Consider the following 7,363-nt stretch of genomic DNA (forward strand, 5'->3'; position numbering starts at 1 on the left):
AATTTGCTAAACATTTCTCGCACTGCTGTGCAACGGCTATTCAGTCTTACAGGCGTTTCTCTGGAGAGCCAGCCAAGGAGCAGCCTTCCTAGGGTCCTGCTTCTCAGAAGGCACTGCTGGGGGGGGGGGGGTGTTTTTCCCCCCACGGAATGACAGTTAACCTCACAAAACATTTGGGAACACGGGGGTCAAGACAGGCCAGCCTTCCTCCCTATGAGGGTGTGGGCCGTGCTGAGCAGTTCGGTAACCCACCCCACACAGGGTTTGGAACAACATAACACAGAGCATGTGGGCTTTTCTTTGGAAAGCTGTCACATGAGTAGCAATCTGTGTGTTCTCCCATTATATAGTTTGATGTCTTGTTAGAATAGAAAGATTTCAAAATTAGCATCAACATTTGAGAAGAAATAAAATTCCTTCCATATGCTGCTTAGCTTGGGTGGCAGCAAAAAAGGCAGAGCTGAGCCCCAGAATGTTCTGTTTATCGCCTCTCCCCACGGTCCATCCAAAGCTGTTTTCAGACTTGCTGCCACCTCCAGGTGGCCTAATTTTTGCTTTCTCTGCGCCTCGCTGTTCCCCGCCCCCATGGGCTCATGCCTGGTCCCTCAGGGCCAGCTCTGCTGCCTCCTGCCCTTCCTGACTCAGCCTGGCCAACCATTGGCATCAGGGAGGGGGTGAAGGCCGGTCAGCCTTCTCTTCCTCACTCCTGGACTCTTCCAGCCTGGAGGGATGACACAGGCCTGAGTGTCTTCCATCTGGGCCATACCACATTCTTGGGACACCCTTCTATACCCTCTCTTGACTTAAACATACAAACAGATGACCCTGACCTCTATTTCAAGGCTTTATGGAGTGCTCTGATTAAAAGAGCAGAAATCCTCAGATAGAGACAGGTACCTGTTTACAGACCGCTCTTTCCCAGAAGTGTTGTTTCCTGACTTGTGCGTATTCTGAGACACAGGTCTCTGGGCATTTCACTGTGCCCTCTTGTCCAGAACAAAATAACCAAGACCTTGACTTCTTTTTCATTTTGTAAATGGAACAGTCTCCCATGTCTCACCCAAGTAAACGGTATTTTTCTTGTTCACAAAAGCCCCTGCGGTAAACAATAAATTCTCATACAGAGGGGACAGCACAGAATCTTATCAGATAGGATTTTGCTGGCCCTTGAGGAAACTACCTATTCGATCCAGGTGATCTATCTTGGAAAACTGTTAACTAGTCCGACCTCTATAAAAATTCATTCTTAATACAGCCTTCCGCTTGGCCTTCTGGGCTGTCAGAGCATAGAAACTCCACCGCTCAGGGTTGAAGTTCTGGGCTTTGGCCTTGGGCCTTACCCAGCCCCCCATTCCCCACCTTTTTTCTTAAATACCTTGATACTAAGGAAAACAAAGTAACTTTGATAATAATAAAAGCGAATTTATATAACTTATTAATAGATGGAAGTAGAAAAAGATACCATTTCTTGACATACACAGAAAGAATAGACAACATTCAACATCAATGCATTCTAAGTTAGCAAACTTGAACTAGAAAGGAGCTTCCTTCCCTGGGCCCTTTGTCATTGACACAGTTTAGTTTATCGAACCAGATATTTGTCACCTTGAAACCTTTGGGAATCTGGGGTCAGGAAAATGGGAGGGGGAGGGAAGGGGGACAGAAAGAGGGCAGGCATATGGGGACAGAGGCCTCCAGGAAGAATAAAGCCAGGGCACTCCCTGAGGGCTTTTGGGGATCTTAAAATAACAGTGGGGTGCTGATGAGTGGTCCTCCCCTCCTCCCTCTCCCCTGCCGGCCCCTCCTGAATCTCCAGCTCTTGCTCCAGCTAGTTAGACAGGAAGGAAGTGTGGAAATGGTCTTAAACCCATTCTCTTTCCTGTCCTTGGAATTAACTGGACCAAGGAGGCAAGACAGAATAGACTGATTTCTCTCTCACATAGCAGCCCAGAGGCAGGGAGAGTCCAGGCAAGTGGGCTCGCCTGATGAGGTCATTCCTAGACCCAGGTTCCTTCTCTTGCTGCTCTGCTCTCCTCTGGCTGTGGTCACATCTGGTCACAGGGGCACATCTGCATCGTAGCCTGTGAGAAGTGGAGTTTGGGGGATAGGCAAGACGGCCACCAGCTTCTTTCTGAAGGCGGGTCACCAAGAAGTTGTACTTAGCACTCCTGCTCACCGCCCAGTGACCGGAGCTTAAGTGATGCCACATGTAGACTCCAGGGAGACCAGGAAATCTGGTCTCAGGCTGGGCAGCTCTGTGCCAGCTGAAACCCCGGCTGAAAGAAAGAATAAAGAATGGATACTGGGAGTGAGCTGGCAGTCTTGATCACAGCTTTCCTCCAGGGATGGCTGGGACTGAACCCAGAACATCGAGTCCTGGGCTCCTGCACTGTTCCTGGTGCTCTTGCATTTCAGTTACTGACCCTGAATCAGCCCCTCATCCCCACACACCTTGGCTTCTATTCCAGATTGCTTAGTAGGGCTGTGGATGCTCCTCCCAGCGGCCGACCACCTGCTTGAGCTTTGAGAATCAGCAGCTGAACCCTTGGCTCTGACCCTGCTGTGCGCCTGCAGGGGTGGCCCTGCTCAAGCAACCTGAGCCCTTAGAGGCCACAGCACCTCCTGCCCACTTGTCATTGTCCACCCCTGTAGGCCAGGCTCAGTCCTTCTCCCTCTGTCCCTCCTCAGGTGGGCACAGGCTAGATGGAACTTACAGGGGTGTGGGCAGAGGGTAACAAAGGAAGAAGTGTTTGAGGGAGCGGCTGGAGGTGAGCCCTGAGCCCTAAAGCACTCTGTCCCCTTCACTCCTTTGTCATTACCAGATGGGCTGTCGTGAATTGTGCCCCCCACCCCCAGTTCCTGTGCTGAATCTTAATACCACCATAACAGAATGCGACCATATTTGGAGACAGGGCTTCTAAAGAGGTGATTAAATTAAAACGAGGCTGTTAGGATGGGCCCTAATCCAGTCTGACTAGTGTCCTTATAAGAAGAGGAGATGGGGACTCAGACACACATAAAAACACAGGGGTAAGATGGCGGTCCATACGCCCAGGAGAGAGAAGCCTCAGAGGGAATCAACCCTGCTGACACCTTGTCCCCAGCCTGGAAGTAGGTACCTGCTGTTGAAGCCCCCAAGTGTGTGGTGCGCTGTATGGCTGCCCTTCAGACCAATACAGGGGTGGGTATGGATAACTGGGGATGGAAGCACCCATTGCTTGGTTGTCAAGCACACGCTCCCCGAGCCTGCATGCTGACTAGGTGGGGCGAGGGCCTCAGACTCCGATCAGAAGCAGAGTGGAGGGGCTGTGAGACACCTCAGGCTCCTCTGTCCTGGAGGGTCCCAGGGTGCCATCTACAGCCTTGGGCTCTGGAGTTGCCTTCAGGCATGAGGGAGGAGGGGGAGTGCTGTGGGCTCAGCCAAGGTTGTCCCTCCTCTCTCCTTTATTCTCAGAGTCTCCAGTTTTCTCTTACGCCTTTTGGGGTTGTGCATAATATTTCACTTCCCAAAAAGAATCCAACAAGTTTTGGGAGAAAAAGAAGATATTTGTTAGATGATGGGAGACGTGGGTCTAGGACAAAACCTTCATTTAAAAAAAGAAAAAAAAAAACAAACCTTTTTTTTAATGTTTATTTTTGAGGGAAGGAGACAGACAGAGTGTAAGCAGGGCAGGGACGGGGGGTGGGGGTGGGGGGGACACAGAATGTGAAGTAGGCTCCAGGCTCTGAGGCTGACATAGGGCTGGAACCCATGAACCATGAGATCATGACCTGAGCCAAAGTCAGACACTTATCTGACTGAGCCACCCAGGCATTTGCATTTTTTTTAAAGCATTTTAAAATGTTTGTTTATTTTTGAAAGAGAGAGAAACAGACAGACAGAGTGTGAGTGGGGGGAGAGGCAGAGAGAAGGAGACACAGAATCTGAAGCAGGCTCCAGGCTTCTGAGCTGTCAGCACAGAGCCCGACACGGGACTCAAAATCACGAACTGTGAATTCATGACCTGAGTCGAAGTCGGCCTCCTAACTAATTGAGCCACCCAGGCGCCCCAGAACCTTCATTTTATATCTAAGAAAATTATGGGCCAGAAAAGGTAGGTGATGGAGCTGGAGTCACGCAGGGAGTTGGAAATCTCAGAAACAGAGTCCAGCTCCCCTGACTCACAGCCCAGGGGCCTTCCCATCTCTCAGCGACATCTGTCCCAATGGGGGAGGAGAGAAGGAGGCAGGTGTCTCAGCACCCATGGGCCAGGGGAGGGGCCTGTTCCAGGATCCCGGGGCATCAGACCTGGAGGAGCTCAGGGGGCTTGGGTGGAGTGGAGCAGTGAGATCTACAGCAGACCCAGGAATTCCAGCTGGGCCCTCGTGAGACATCCAGATTTCACTCTCCCTCGCTGTGGCGCAGAGAGGGCCCTGAGCTCAGGAGGAAAAGTCAGTAAGCAAATTGTTGTGGGTGTTAATGGGGAGCAAGGAGGAAGTCTTAGAGTACAGTGGTCTTCCTCAGTGCTTCTCAAACTCTCCATGCAGATTCTGACTCAGTAGGTCTGATGGAGCCTAATTTGGGGTTTCTAACAAGCTCTCCGGTGATGCATATGCTGTGATGAGATCTGTGATTTATGTGTCAACTTGGCTGGGCCCTGGTCAAACACTACACTGGATGTTTCCATGAAAGTATTTTTTAGATGAGATTGATATTTAAATCGGTAGACTTTGAATAAAGCAGATGCCCCTCCAGAATGCAGGTGGGCCTTACCCAATCAGTTGAAGGCCTTAAGAGAACAAAAACTGACCTATCCCTAAAAAGAGGGAATTCTGCCAGCATGGCCTTTGGACTCAAATTGCAACTCTTTCTTGGGTCTCTAGCTGCTGGCCTGCTTGGCAGACTTTGAGCTTACCAAGTCTCCACAATGATGTTAGCCAATTCCTTAAGATCATCTCTCTCTCTCTCATTGAGATTTTGACAAGATATCCCAAACCTTTGCCTTCTTCACTGTAAAATGGAGATGACTCGTTTAGCACAGTGCCTGGCACTACTTAGGAAACACTTAATAAATTAGAAGCATAACCTTTATCCGCACCATGATGATTACCACCACAGTACTAGGAGAAACTGTAAGAAGTCTTGTCTTCTCTGTCCTTAGGAAATCTTGTCTCTACCCTTTCTAAGCAGTAAAAGACTTCATCTTTGCTTGGAAGTCTCAAGGAAGTGAGATTTTACAGACCTTTTCTAGAAACCCGGCATCTCTAGACTAAATCCCTCCAATTGTGATTTGAATCCTGCATCCTATCCTGGAAGCAGCCCTTCCCAGCACGTGAGAGGACCAGCCCTCTTTTCCTGACACACCTGAGTCCCCTGGCCTGTCCGCTCAGTCCCGGTGGCCTCACTTCCCACCTCCCTCCTCACTGCCTTGCCGGAAGAAGAAAGCAGCAAAGCGTTTTCCAGTCAGGACATGCTTGCCATCAGCTCTCTCACTGGTAACACAGCCAGCCTTCTCTTCTTGTTTTAATTGGCATCAATCTGTTCATTATCAGCGTGGTTCTTTGGAGAAAGACCAGAAAAATAATTTCCTATCTGAACAGCAAAGAATGCTGGGCTCCTCTCTGCTTGTTGACTATCTTCAGGACTAATTTAGACTTCTGGCTCCTTCCGCCCCACAGGTGGGCAGGCATGCTGAGTTAGTATCGTGTACAGAGGCCTTGGCTGGTATCAGGGAAAAGGTTCTGCAGTGCTATGGGTAACTCCAGGAATTTTGCATAAAAGGGACTTGGAGGCAGGAATTTGGTCGTGGGTGGGGGAAGGTACTAGAATTGTCCTACACCTGCATCTGCAAAGCAATCACCCTGATTTTACTCAGATGCTATATTATAAAGCATCGAGGCAACAAACTTTGACACCGGGCCAAATCTGGCCCGCCACATGCCTTTGTAAATGAAGTTTTGTTGGAATACAGCCCATGCCCATTCATTTACCTATTGTTTATAGCTGCTTTGGGGCTACAGGGGCAGATTCAAGTCACTGTGACAGACACTGTGTGACCTGTATGCATCCACAAACCTGAAAATACTTACAGCAGGAAAAGCATGTCAGCCCCTAACACTGACAGAGCAATGACAATAACAATGTTTACATTAACATAAGAATACATCCTTTGCACATTTCAAATATCTGTATCTGAGGACATCTGGGTGGGTGAGATAATGAGGTGCTGTAGGGAGAGGAGTGTATGGTTTTCCCAAGCTCCCCCTTTGTGCTGTGATGGTTTAGATGCTCATTCCTAGGCCCCGGATTTGACTCTGCAGAATGCCAGCCCCAGGGTCCTGGCTTCTGTTCTGTGTTCAAGTCCAGCTCCTGCCCAGAGTGCCTATTCTGTTTTTCAGGCCGTGGGACCCATGGAAGATGGCATTATTTATAAAAGGGTGAGGCTGCCCCCAGTGAAAATGCCACGTGCAGAGGCCATGCTGCTCCAGGCCCTGTCCAGGCCCCCACGACAGAGGCCGTGGCCTGTGCATGCATGGAAACCCACTCACTCCCTGGAGGTCACTGCCTCCTTAGAGTGGAGTCTGCGTGAGCTTTCACATGGGTGGTGACAGCTCTTTGGTTCTGTTAATCCAGGGGGTCGAGGAGAGTGGGCCACACTTCCCCGCGCTGCTCTGCAATCTCCTGTCCCCTAGAGCTCCAAAATGGGCTGACCATACCACCTTAATAAGGTTCTGGTGGAACATTCTAGACCCGAGGGTGAATTCTCCAGTGTTTTCTCCTCCCTTTCACTGAAGCCTAATCGAAGTTCTGACACTAGGCAGGACTGGTACATCCCATTTTGTAACTGAGGAAATGGAACTTCAGAGAACTGGAGCAAGTCCCTCACGGGGCCCAGGCTGGCCTAGGGGATGCGGCACGTTCCGGCGAGGTGGTGGTGGTGCCCGGGCCCTGGTGTAAGTCCCCCCACTGTCCCGCTGGGGCTTGGCTGGGGGGAGCCAGTGCAGGGTCCGGTGCACATACGTGCAACTGCGCACGCCCGGCAGGAGGAAGCTCGGGGACCGTGCCCAAGGCAGGCTCTCAGAAACGGAGGTCAGGCTATCTGGCCTCAGCCACTTGCCTGCCATGGCCTGAAACCCGGCTCTGCTCCTCACCAGTTAGGGGGGCTGAGAGTCGGTTTCCAAACCTCTGGGGGTAGGGGTGGGGGGCGCTTTCCTTATGAGTGGACTGAATAGGCAGCGTGGGCGCAGCGTGGGAGCCGAGTGGGTGCAGGAAGAGCTGAGGGCATCTTACCCTGATGCTTGGATGCTTAGAGCTGCATGCTGGGAGTCCTAAGCACACCCACCTCCATCACCCACATGCAACTAAAAACGAATACAACACGAA

This window comes from Hyaena hyaena, unplaced genomic scaffold (genome assembly GCF_003009895.1).
Source record: "Hyaena hyaena isolate Hyena2069 unplaced genomic scaffold, ASM300989v1 scaffold_1222, whole genome shotgun sequence".
Lineage (NCBI taxonomy): Eukaryota > Metazoa > Chordata > Mammalia > Carnivora > Hyaenidae > Hyaena > Hyaena hyaena.